Source organism: Falco cherrug, chromosome 4 (genome assembly GCF_023634085.1).
Source record: "Falco cherrug isolate bFalChe1 chromosome 4, bFalChe1.pri, whole genome shotgun sequence".
In the NCBI taxonomy this organism is placed as follows: Eukaryota; Metazoa; Chordata; class Aves; order Falconiformes; family Falconidae; genus Falco; species Falco cherrug.
The window spans coordinates 57,783,393-57,797,613 of NC_073700.1; positions in this window are offsets into that span (position 1 = coordinate 57,783,393).

Here is a 14,221-nt window from a genome sequence, read left to right on the forward strand (position 1 = left end):
GGTGGCAAGACGGAGATGTCGAGCTGCATCGTTGGGTTTTGCAAGGATCGGGTTGAGCCCCATGGCATATCGTCACCAGCCAGCTCTTTCCTGAAGACAAGCATTTCCACACAACTCCTGCGCGCTCAAGAAATGACCGAGAAGTTTTGATGTGAGACGTGAGCGCTGAATTTCTTCCCTCTGAAAATCACATTATCCATGGAAAGATACTTTTTTGGACATGGAGGCCTGGGAATCGGCTGCTCTCAGGGAGTGTCCCTCACCATCTGCTCATACATCTGTCAAATCCACTCACAAACCCCTGCCCAGAGTCCTTGTTTGGGAAACTGTAGGATAGATTAGTACTCCTTTTCATTTTCCCACGCTGCTATAATGTGAATGCAGGGAAAAAATCAGGCAGAAGAGGTATTTTGTTAGGTTTGAGGCAGGTATGCACATTTTAAATGCACACAGTTTACATCTCATGGGGAGGCTGAGCTAGAGGGGAAACCCTTGGCCACTGCTCAGCCATGCATCAGCTGCCGGAGCCCATGGGAGCAGAGGGTGTGCTGTTCCTTCCCCCCCTTTTTAAAGCCTTTTCAAGTGTTTTTATTATTATTTCAAATTAATTTTTGCCTCCTGTGGTGACTGATGAAAGCATCTGAACTTTTGAATATTTTCATGAAATACTTTTGAATATTTTCATGTTATTTTCTTGAGGGTTTTTCATTATTCTTTTTCTATTGGCTTTATCTGCCTGAATTTTAGAGCATTTTTCTTTATTACATTTGTGTTCTTTTTTAAAAAAAATAAATGTAGTCCAATGAGGAAGGCAAAAGAAAGTTATCTGCTTTTTGATTTTGCTTCTCAGGGCCCAAATCCTGTAATCAATCCTCCTTCATCCAGACACTTGAGGATGCACAAGTACTAATCTCGGGATTGCGGGTACATGTTTCACGTGCCATTCTCCAACAGTTTTCTATTGGCTATGTACATAAATACAGCTATGTACATACACAGATCCACGAGCTACTCCCATAACATCCAGATAAATATAAAACCTTGAGAGGGCATCTAGATATTAATGGCTAGATTCATAGTACATGATTTTGCAGGATCCAGTGGCTATTACTATGTTTGGAGCCAAGTTTAAAGTCTTTTGGCAGACACCAGGAGTAAACAAAAGCTGTGGAGTTTAGATCAGCTACATTGTCTTCTGGAAGGGGAGAGGGGTGCCTCTATCCTTCACCATGGACTATGCCAGGATCCAACATCAGCAGGTTCCTAATTCTCTTCCATTAGGTAGAATGAATCAGGACCTTTGTCTTTAAAATATACCTTCATTCCACCAGAGGTTCAACCTGCTCTCACATCTCCTATCCAGAGACAACACAGCACAGGGAAACTCCTCCAACTGCTCCCCACCCCAGCCCCAAGACGGTAAGCCTCTACTAAGTAAGAGGCAAAAGCCTCTACAAACAACTTCATCCCAAATTCTTTGTGTTTAGACTCACTTGACAGACCTTCAGGCATACAGCACGGGCTCCCAGCCCTGCTGGAAGTCTTACTTAAGTCAGCATTTACATCAGTAGCTGCTGCTGAAGAACATTTCTCTTGAAAAGATTTCAATAACAATGCAAATGATTTCAGTAATTTTATTGATGCTGTTTGTGGGGGAAGGAACACAGGCAGTTCCTCCATGTTCACCTCCCCCTCTGGGGCCTTGGGTATCTGGATGGATTGCAATGGTCTTTGATGGACAACAAAGGCTCTTTTGTTCTGTCAAAGAAGCAGAGCCAATAACGCCCCAAAGAAGTCAGCACTGAGAGCTCCACTCACCCGATCAAAAACAAAAGAAGAAAGTGTGCAGCAATGCAAATTATCTGTCTTAGAGAATTAACCCCTTCCATCATCCCAGCCCCTCCGCATTCCTACAGAAAGTCCTTTCTGGCTGCCAGCATCTTTTCACTTTCATCTTACTGCTCTGCTTCAGGCTGTCACCCCCAATCACTGTCAGAATTCCTGATAATTAAATATTACCTCCTCTTTCTTCACCTCAGAAAAATGCAAAAGCCAACTAACACTCTGAAAACTACTGTCAGGGGTCCAGATCGATAGTAGCATATCCTGCGCTGACAACAAGCCTTGGTCTTTTTTGAATCAACCACATCATTACAGTCATTGAGAGCTGTTAGCCTCAAAACCGTGTTACATGGTGTCTTCAGAGGCAAGGTTCCTCACTGAGCAAACCTAGTCTATGCTAAATTTCCCTGGTAAGGTTAAATTTGATTTAAAAATCAATCCAGTTACACTGGTACAATGTAAATAAAACCTAACCTAAAATACATTTAAATGTAGCTTTTACTGGTTTGATTTAATTCAAAACATGGACATCTAAGTAGCTTCACTTGCATTAAGAGTTGGCATTGGTGAAGGCAGATTCATTTTACATGGATTTAATGATCAAAACTCAAGCAGAATTAGTCTTACTCTGAAGTGAGGGTGGAGGAGCAGAAGTCAGCAGAGCTTCTGGATTAGTCCATGGCCAGGCCCTGCCCCACAGACCCAGCAAGTGCTCAAATGGAGGGGAGAAGCTGCCCACTCCTTCTCTTCCCTCCATCCTTTGATAAGTCCAGGAACAGCAATAGTCAGCTTTGCCTGATAGAGCCACACTTCTACTTCAGCTAAAAGATGGGCACAGAGCTTTGTTTTAAAATGCCACAGCATAGCTTTGTCGGATAAAATGTCTTGCCTTCCCAGCCTGATGCCACAAGTATGAGGGCAAGTCAATGGAAGCCAGATAACTAACAGTCCTGAAAGGAAATACCTTCCCGGCAACGTGTAATCAGCCTGTGGAACTCATTGCCACAGGATGCTGTTGTGGCCAAGAGTTTAACAAAGAAATTCCCTAACAATTCATACCAGTGGGACCTCACCAGCCCTCAAAATTTATCGTAGACCACTGTGTAGCTCTGGATCCACGTGGGGCTTTGCACCCCAGTCACAGCGCTGGGGAAGGCTGTCACCATGCATTACATCGAGGCTGTGTGTAATACTGTTTGGGGCCTCTTTGAAAGCAAGGGTTGGTTTGGTCCATAGATCAGCCGCAGTCTTCTTGTTCTACATGTGGAACCACATGCTCTTTAAAAGCAGTCCTCTTGCCACCCAGATAGACCTGTTTGAGTACACCGTGGTTCCCTTCCAGCCTGCGAGCTGTGGCTGTCCTCCTGTAGGCAGTGCAGGAGGGATGGTTTGTGCCTGTACTGCTCACCATGATGCCTAAAACAGCTGTAGCTGGAGTGCAGAATCGGGCTTCACAAAACCCTAACCCATAGAGCGCCAGTGTATGAGACTGGAGAAGCACATGTGGAGGTACACAGATAACCGTAGTATTGCCAATGGTATTAGGAAACACAAAAAACCGTTTTGGAAGGCATATAGACCCTCCCCATCTGCCTACTCTGGAATTTCATGCATTCTTCCAGGGTCATCCAAAAGCCTTCAGAAGCCCTGGGCAGAGTGCCTGTACGTGCAGTTCTGCACACCATCCGAAGTTATCCTTTCAGACGTCAGACCCATGCTTCATGACATAAATCAGCATTGTAGTTCCTTCTGACCCCTCTGCAATTGGTTTCTTTTGCAGGTAACACAGTTCTTCCTTCCCTCAGAGGAGTGTGGATCCTTTGCAGCTTAAAATGTCCTGGAGTGCTCAGAAGTCTAGCTTGGGTTTGGCAAATTCCCCTACAGGACAAAAGATTGTTGGAAACTGTCACTTACCCTAGGATTTCCTATAAACATCTATAAAGTCCTTTTGGTTTTTAATCAGATCTGAAGCAGCGTTTCCAAAACAGTTCTTTTTGAAAATATTTGGTTTTCTAGCATTCCTATACTGCTGTAACAAGAATACCTGTCTGCAAAACCCATGTACATCTCTGCTGCCCACTGCTGCTTTGCCTAGGTGCATGGACTACTAATCAATGGAAGGAGTCTAAAAGCTGAGGACCTGGAAAATCAAGTGGTATTCAATGACCTAATGAATGGTTAGGTGGTGGTAATATGGCTGGTTGATACAAATGGGGTCTTAGTACCTAACCCCAGTGTCAGTCCCTGGCAGGGACAGGAATTTAGCCATGAACTCAGAAAAGGCAGGGAAATCTCATTAACTTTTTGCTGCGATGAAAAAATTACTTAAAACCACTGCTGTGAAGGCATCTTATCTCTGGCTAAGAAAGCAGTCACAATTTCCTAGAAATTTTTAAGATGCTACACTCCAGGAAGTGTAAGATCTCACAGCAGCTGTTTCAAAGATTACTGTAAACAGGTTTCCCCTCGCATAGCCTATAGATGGCAAGGCCCTTCCATCATGTCACTGCATAGTGGGAACTTTACTGCATAATTCAAAATTACAAATATTTACAAAATTACAAAATAATAGTCAAAAGCTCATTTTACCCTGTTCCCTACTTCGATGGGAGCCCTGCTGTTTCTTCCAGACGGTAAGCTGGCCTCTTGCCCAGACCATATATCTCTTATGACAGGCTCCTTAAGGACCAAATCTAAATGGAAGCCAAAAGAAATATGTCTTACTAAGTGACACAAGGGTAACTTGCTGAGTCTGATTCTGAGCCTGTTTTAACTGATTTTGCACGGATACAACTCTGCTGGCTTTAACTGCATTAATCCAGATTTGTACTGATGCAAGCAGAGTGCCCCAGTGCCTTTGACATTGGTACAAAAACAAATTTCTAAAAATGCTGAAGTTGCAACCAGTGACCCAGGCAGTATTTTAACAATTGCATTCACATCTGGCCCCTGGAAGATTTCTCAGTTGTTTGTCTGCCTCATCGTTAGCAGAGCCGAATCATTGTGTTACCTTAGGTAAGGGGGGAACATACACAACTTCTTACACGTCATTGCTGCTAAAAGTTATATGAACAACTGATACCAAACCCATGAACCGAAACAGAATAATCTTCTACAGCCTTCGCTGAGCTTTGTGCCAGGCTTCCAGGGCTGCCCCCACTTCTGACAGAGGGAACACAGGAACTGTAAACCTTTTCCAACAGGTCTGAGAACGACAGGGAAGGACTTAGATGGGTGTTTCTGGCGGTAGGAGTAAATAGGACCATCCCAAGGGATGTCAAAGCTTCTGCCCTTTTCTGTGCCCCTGCCAGAGCTTGTTTAGAGCCAGTGCTGTTCTTCATCATTTTTTCTATCAAATACCCCACCAATCCTTGGTAAACAGAAGGACACCAGGGTAAATATTCAATTTACCGTGAGGACTGCAACCATCTGTGCATCTTGAGCTGCTCAAAGGCAGCATCCCAGGTTGGATTTGTAAAGAAAATATTCCCATGACACACCTATACTTTGCTTTTTCTTTGGTAGTTTATGTTATTTATAAGGTGCATTTCTCATGCACCTCACAAGATATGTGGCTTTGCCCTCTTAAATACTTTCACCCTTAGGACTGAATTTTACTTCTACCTGATTGCTCAGGATAAGCGTGCGCTGTGGAGTTTGGGCTCACCAGTGGGCACAGTCTGTCTCTCTTGGTGCTCTTAGGCTGAATAGAACTGGGACGTGCAGCAGCAGCAGCAGCATTGGGCCCACAGTGCCATTGCTAAGAAAATTCCTGCTGAAATCGATGGCACAGTGAACGTGCAAAACACTGGATGGTGACTGATCTTTCTGTTGGGGAGGCACAAAAGGGCAGCTGTGGAAGCAAGGGCAAGGAAGCCCGATGCCATGCACTGATAGCAGCATTGCAGATAAGGTAACAGGATGTCAGTCTGCTTTCATTTCCCGAGCACACTCCACAGTTTGTTTGATGAATAAATCTTTTCTCATCTCTGTTCTCCTTTTCACCTCCCTGACCGAGTTTGCAGCGGTGTTCGTCCCATTCCTGTTTTAGGAAGGCACCCCGACTGCAGTCCTTTTCTGTTGAGAGGAGAGAGTGCAATTTAGCTGGTCTGTAACCGTCTGTTTCCATTCATTCCTGAGGTTTTCCAGCTGCCCACAAAAACAATGCACTGATACACTCTGTGCGGACTTGAACTGCATCCAGAGCAAAGGGTTAGGTGGGGCCGGGAGATTCGGGGAGTGTTCTTTGTCCTGGAAAACAGAGCGGATACCGGCACGACACGGTCAGAAAGATGATGGAGCAGCAGTCTGCTGATTCCTCAGCCCACGTGGTCCACATGCCAGACTTCGGGGTCAAGCATCCGGCTCCTCGCCAGGCAAATGTCAGGGGTACCAAACTCAAGCATCTAAGTGCCGGGAGGAGGAACAAACTGAGTTCCAAGGGGAGCTGATGCTGCACTTTCATGGGTGTAAAGTAGACAGATTTAATCAGAAAGGGTGTAATATTTAGTTAATTTTTCAGTTAAACTCTCTCCCTCTCCTTTTATCTTCCTTCCTTTTCACAGAGAGGCATAAAGTGAGTAATAAAAAAATGCTAACAGCACAACTTCTTGATTTATACCCCTAGCAGACCTCAGGCAGAACTCCCTGTTGAGTTTGAAGGAACAGCCTGATTAAAAATTGATGCCACAATATGGTCTGTCTTAGCAACAACACTGACAAGTGAAATTCATCTAGGATATAAACCGTGACATTTAAAATGCCTGTTGGGTGAAACTTGACCAAAAAAAAAAATAAAAAAAAAAATTGGTGTGCTTGGCTCTGGGGAATAAAGGCAATTGCCATGCCATTTTACGGAATATTGTCTGTGAATCACTCAAGCTATTAAGTCTTCTGCTGCCTTTTTCCTGGCCTTAAGAGGTTAACTTCTTCCCAGAGCCGTTCACTGGGGTGGGAAATAAGAACCGTGTGCGTGCCACAGAGCTGTCTGGTCTGGGTATGCGGGTGATCCGGATTTCATGTTATTTGCTTGAGAGACCCACTGAAGAAAATAATGAGGGGGTTCAAAAGGAGAATATTCTTCCTGCCAGAAGTGGTCTTTTAACCAGGCCTTTGCTTATTTGTTGGGGGAGATTACTCACAGGGTCACCTGGCAAAAATGACTGGAAGTTATGAAAGAAAGGGCCTCCTGCCAACTATTTAAGAGAAAGGAGAGAAATGGAGAAGAAACAGGAGAAAGAGCAGTGAAGTTGGCTGCAGGGAAAGGGACATTTTGTGATTCAGAGAAGCCAAGAACCAAGGCTGTAAAGGGAGGGAGAGGACCCTGGGCTCCTTAGAAGGCTCCGTGCTATGTTCTGGTGGCATTCAACCATAAATTGAAAGCTGAGGCAAAGAAGAAAGGCACAGGCACTTACACATGCTTTGCAGAGCCCTTACGGCAGAGATGGAGCTCTAGGAAGGGATTTGCATAAAGCACTGGAGTGACCTGGGGCTCGGCACTGCTTCTGGGGCACTTGGTCTTCCCCATCCAGCTTCCAAAGAGGGGCAGAGAGAACCTGTGCTACAAAACCAAGACCAGGAAGCTTAGCCGAGTCACTCGCTGGTTGTTGGTTGTTCACTGTGCCCAAAAAGGTGCTTAAAGACTGATGAAAGGGAGGGTGCTTCTGAGATACCCCCATAAATCTCAGCTTGGGCTGTTGTCACGCCAGCAGGGACCTTCTGGGGCCAAAGCAGGGTGGGATCCCAGAGTATTTGGCCTGGAGCATGCCAAAAAGGAAAGCTGTCGCAAGGCAGCAGCGATGCACCCACTGAGTTCCAAGGACAATGAAAATATACAGACCCAGCACAGTTCCCTGCAGCTTACACCACTTCGACAAAACATCTGCTTGCCCGGAATAAAATCCCTCCCCTATTCTAAGCAGATACAGTTCCCCCTGAAATAGCAATAGGAACTGCTGCATCTGCTCACACCATGGCCAGGCTTCAGCCCCAGGAGAATGGGGCCTTAGCTAAATCAGGCTGAGCTGCCTGCTTTATCTTACACTCTCCTGTGAATAACTTTTCTTATTACACCTCTTTACACAAACGCCAAACCCCAAGCAGGCAGGAAAGCCGTCCAAAATGCAGAAGAATTATGACAGAGGCTCAAACATCACGGGGTTTTGGAAAGGTTATTCATTTAGTGAAAAAGTATAAATGTGCAAATCAAACTCGCTGGCAGCATTTGTGTAATGATAATCGTGCTGATTAAGTGTTCAAGCCTCAGGATATGCTGGGAATGGCACTAGGACCTAGCAAATAACTACCCCATGCTTTTGGAAGACAGCTGCAGGCTCTTCCTGTTCTGCTCTGTAAGTGATCCATCTCCTCTCACAGATCTGTTCATTTTGGATGCAATTGCTCAAAATATGCATTACTTATGGTCATACAGATAAATACAAAGGGGACTAGCAGTTGTGCTGTTAACCATTCACATCCTCGTTAGGCCTAGCCATGCAGTGAGAAAGCAAAAGATTCCCAGCCCAGTTTTACCTACAACTGACTCCGATAAAGCCACATCATTACATTAGCTGAGGTTATTAACCTTAGGGAATATGCTTTCCCTCTCTCCTCTTTAAATTTGGCTATCATCTCCATTACCACCTGCTAATGAGGAAGGTGCTCATTCTCTTGATTTCTCTGTTGGTGATGGAAAGGAGACGCTGATCAAACCAATGGCCTTGATTCACTTCCAGCCTTGAATTTGATATATCATTTTCATCTCATCAGTTCTCTACAAGGGTGTTAGTGAATATCTGATGTTTAAGGCATGGAGATAGTTTCCCAGGGAGTTATAATGGCACAGAAGTGACAGCAGGAAAGAATCATGACTGAGGAGATGCTGTTCACCTTGGTTGGCTGCTTTGGGACTTTTCTCCCTTCCTCCTCAAGCATGAATTTCACAACTAAACCACTGAAACGATAAAAACAATAGCTGCTTTGCAGAGGCACTACTGAAATATGCAGTCTTGGAGCTCTCAAACAGGAACAGAAATGTGAAGGGTGACTTTTAACCATCCAGGAACACAGACATGCTGTGGGCCAGCTATTTGGCTGCAGTAAATTGGTGCAGTTGGGCTAAACAAACTTGATTGAACTACCTGGCTTGCTTGATGAGCCAGTTCCGCACCAGGCTTCTAAACCAGGCAGTGTCCCTCTGGGACAGGCTGCCGTAGCCAACGCACAGCTCTGGGCCTGCCCTAATTCACGCTAATTGGCACTGACTGCCTTTGATGCTGAGTAATCACACTTTGCAACTGGGAAATCAGAGCTTCCCTGTCATTGCTGCACCCAGCAGAAGTCAAGAACAGCAAAGGACTGAGCCTGACATCTCCTGACACAGTTTTGGGTCTTTTCCATACAAGCTAAAACACTCTGCTGCATCTTTTAGGGGTGATTTGGACCCAAATGGAAAAATCACGGATTTGAATGTTTTTATTATTGTTGTTACTACTATTATTCATACTATTGTTGTTCATTCCTGCTAGGAAGGTGCTGGGGAAGGAACACCTTCTGCAAGAAATCAGTGCAAGCTTTGAGAACCTGGCAACCTATGCCCTCCCCTGAAGCTTCCATCATCTTGACAATAAGTGCCAATTTAAAAGAAAAAGAAAAAAGAAAAAAAAAATACCCCAAGAACTGGAACAAGGGAAACTCTGCCTGGTACTTCTTTCCAGCCAAAGAACTCTCTAATAGCAAACTATTAGACAAATCCCAGGCCCGGGGGGTTGTTACAGAGGTTTTGGATTCCTACCAGATTTTTTTTGTGTCTCCAAACCTGTGTTGTCTGAATACAGGTGAAAAGAAGAATCATACAGTGTAATCAGAAGTTTTCCAGTGTCATGAAAGTCCCTATTTCTGATGGGATGTGTGATCCTTAACTGTCAAGGGAGATGACTGTTAAATATAATTTACTAAGAAACTGTGAGAAGTCTGAAACCTTTGAAATGCAGATTGTGAGTTCTGTAGTTAGACCTGCACTGAAATGATAAATTCCAGAAGTCAAAATGCTGATTGCCTGGCTTTTTTCCTCTTCCTCTTTTCAGAAGGTAGAGGACAAATGAATCTGGCCCCAATCCCCAGCGAAAAAAGAAGCTCTATTATTTTCAGAAAAATCATTTCAAAGGACAAGTCAATAATAGCAGGATACACAAAATAAAACCTTTGGAATCCTGTTATTATTATTATTATTATTATTATTATTATGGTAGGTTCAGATGACTCAAATGTTATTATTTTCTTCTTGCATTACCAGCCAAGAAAACCAATGACAACCACATAAAGCTCTGCAAATCTCAGCAAGTTTTGATTCCCACTTACATTACTGGAGCAGCTGTTGCACTTGCATAGTTTAGCAGGTCAGCTCTGCTTGTGGACTGGCCCACACTGTGCTTTGTCTTCTTGAAAACTTTAGCTTGGTGTAAGAGCAGGATTCATGCACAGCCTACCCTGTAGAACTAAACTAAGCTGATAGCATTAGGCATGTCACGGTGTCACAAGCGGCTCGGTTATGTGCTAGTACCTTATAGTTTATACAGCACATTGCACTGGTTTGTGGACGGGTTGTTTTGGTGGTGGCCACGTTCAGTAAAATATGCAAGGAGGAGGTCTGTTCCACAGACGCTCTTCTGCTGTTGCTCTCTCTGTTTGTTTCCAACAGCACAAAAAACGCAAGGGGAAAGTCAGCTGAAACCACAGAGTCTTGCCCGTCTGTGAGTCAGGATCATTCACCCACCTTCCCACCACCATGATTATGGGGCAGCAACGTCAAAGCTTAAAAGCACCTCTCCCAAAACGTGAATAAACCTGTACTGACCATGAGCAGGTTGTCTTGCCTGGTGTGCTGTCTTGTGGGGAAGGAGTTGCACTGCTGTCTTACCCCATCATAGATGATGAACAGTGCTGGTGACCAGCAAGAACTACTCACATGAGGAAACGGCTATCTTAGTTTACATCAGGCCAAACAAACTGAGTGGTGGCATACCAAAACTGCTGCAATGAGCTAAACAAAATTTTTTTAAATGCATTTTTTCCATGGAATAGCATGGACTGATCCTTCACTATCCCAGACGTTGGAGTATCCTAGCAGGAGCGCATGAAACCATTCTGACTGAGTGGAGGCATTCAGTGCATTTTGGACTGTATGAGTGCAGGTGTGAATGCCTGCGCAAAGTGTGGATTTACCACAATCCACTAGAGATCATCATATTTAAAGAAGGAATTTACATTAACAATTTCAATATGATTTCGTGTTTGCTTCACGCACAATTTAACTGAATACACTGGTACATTCCTCCATATGTTAACATGCTTAAACCGGGACAGCTTGACTTAATTACAAACTGACTTATGCTGAACCACGTAAAGATGGTCAGCTGTCCATGGGAAACATGGTGCACCCATTTGCTCCTTCTTTGGTGTTTCTGTTGCTCCATGGAAAATTAATACACATTTTACTTCTGTCCTTTTCCATTTCCCTCTGTGTGTGTTTGGTTTCCGTCGTAGCCACCAGTAAATACCAGAACAGCTCAAATGTCGTGAGATGTTATTTCACCTCCTCTGCTGACTGAATGGTTACTCTTGGAGCAAAAGGACACCAAGCTACACGAGTCCCAACCACCGGAGGTCGATTTAACTGAATTTCACCTCTCCAATAAATCAGATGATTTAAAATTAAAACCCAAAACTAGTCACCATTTGCAATGCTGAAGATGCCGACAGCGTCAGGCAGATATCATCTGATGCCAGGACTCGTTAGCTTTATCAGATTTACTCCTGGACAAGAATTTGAGTCCACGGATAGTAAAAATTTCAAAGCCAAACCTGTTTTCACCCATGTTGATCTTCCCTTGACTTTAATACAATAGAGAAAAGAAAGCTAAAACCAAAACGAATGAAGCATCAGAGCCAGGATATCTGTTCAAGGCTCCACAGTACTAAAATGTGTTCTCTCTACATTTTAACCCTGTCATTGCTTAGGCTTTGGCAGTGACCGTGGCTCTCCTCCTGGTGCCAGAGGTCAGAGAGATCCTTTGAAGCTGTTCGCTTCCTTTCTGCAATCTAAGAGGTCACTGTTGAGCAGGAGTTTCTACTTAACTAATAAAGCAGCTCTAGCAGACACCTAGGAGTGAATTCATTTTTACCTGGTCCAGAGAGGTGGCTCAGGAGGAGGACAGAAGAAAGCACAGGAAGGTGTGAGCATTGGGCGCCCTCAGCAGCAGGATAATGCCTCTTCAATTCCCCAGGGAAGGGAGGTGGCTGTGCAGCCCTTTCGCCTGTGTAAGCAGTTAGTAAAGATTCATTTGAGCTATGACAACATCAAACACGCCAACAGTGGATCAGTAGGCAGTTTCCTCCTTACCTTCACTATATATACATGCACTGTATAAATAAATAAATAAATAAATAAATAAATATAAATGCAAAAGTACTGCAGTTGCTTAGGTATCTTCCAAGGATTCATTTGAAAGAGATTCCATCAAATTCCCACATTGTCCAGCTACAGAGAAAGGACATTTGTCTATGCAGGCATTCTGGCAGGAGCTGTGTGTTTTGGGGCCAGATGTAATTCAGAGTTATTCTGAATATTACACTGCAGCAGCCTGGCCAGGCCCAGTAATGCTGATTATTAGGGCTTTCCTGGTTTTCCAGATGGAGCCGATTTCATTTAGCTCTCTCTCTTGTAATTAATAACTTGTCCCTTTTGTTCATTTTTGAAGCTTTGTTTTATCTCTGGCATTTTGTAGAATAGTTCCAATTTACTTAATCCATTGCTTGCCTCCTCGGTGCACGTAGCAGAACTCATTCAGCCATACAGTTTAATGACGTACAGCTCCAATCTCTGCTGCACAGTCTCACATCCACTTCACATCAAGCTGGCATTTTTGTCATTTATATTTTATACCCTATAAACTCACAAATCATACCATTTCATACTAAAGCAATGTCAATAATCGTTTTTGAAAAAAAAACCCAACCTAACCGCTAACAAACATATGGGATCTGTACATTCTGTCCTTTAAACAAGTGCAGATTTAGCAAGGAGGGGGAGGGAAAAGGAAGAGAACGAGAGCCACATCCCCCCGCTGCCAACGCAATGCATGTTCCTGCAGCATCAGTGTTTGGATTAGGCCCGTGGCCACCCTACTTAGGTTTCAAATCAAGAAAAAAATAAATGGAAGCCAATTCCTCGCTGCCAGTTCTTAATGATATTAGACTTCTGCATACAGAGGGGTTTTTTAAATAGCGTTCGCATGAGACTAGCTCTTTGCATTGAGAGTGTGTTTATAAATGGGATATCAGATGTTAATAAATGATGAATATTTAGTCTGTAGGCATATTACGGACACGTGTAAAATGTGCTATAAGTGGCTAAATGCTAGCTGATTGCAAACAGGGTTCCACGCAACAGCATGGATTAACAAGACTACCTTTTTCCTGCTTTTAACTCCTAGCACACAGCAGGGTTCAGTCCAGGACTGGGGCTCCTAAGTACTTCTACAATTTAAATAACAAATATTAATCTACTAGAATGTATAAACAAATGACGAGTTTGAAGCGTATGGATGAAGTGGGCTCACACACAGTAGCTGTATGTTGGAATCAGCCTGTACATCTGTGTGTACGTGCAGAGTCCCACGTATCCCATTAAGGATGAGGAGGGAGGTCAGTGGGTCCCTCTAAGGGCTGGTCTGCACGGGGGGAGGCTGAATCACCAGACACTGAAAGCCACACAGCAGAATATCTGCGATATTGCAGGTCTGACCCCAACATCAGTGGGACAGTCACCTCCCCTGGCTGTGTGCACCAAGCGTCCAGAAACCCAGGTGTGGGGATTTCTAGGCTTATGCTCTTGTTCTCAGGGGAATGTGGGTGGATGGTTGGGTTTTAATTTCTTTTCTTTTGTCCTCCAACTATGTTGAGCATCTGGGATCCCAGTTAGTATATATTTTAAAGCTTTTGTTTCTTTATCCTTCATGCTGCACCGTGACATTGAACGTGCTTCAAATGAATGAAAAGGCTCCTTTAAATCTAGTCACAATTCAATGCCTGTCTTTCTTTGGGACCACATTTGGATTTTTTAACAGATTAATGGCCAGAAGGTCACAACAGAGAGCAATGCATATGACTGAATATTAACTTTTAATAGAGTACATTGAGCTCAGGAGCCGATTAGAGCTTTCATGAAGCAAGAGCAACACTAATCCTGGAAGGACTCTAAAATCTTCTGTAAGCTGCATTTAATTAAAAGAAAATGAAATACGCAAGAGTTGTTGCATGAGTTGTACATTTGTGCATCCCACTCGGATGAATGAATCATTTCCCTGCCTTCTTCTCTGAC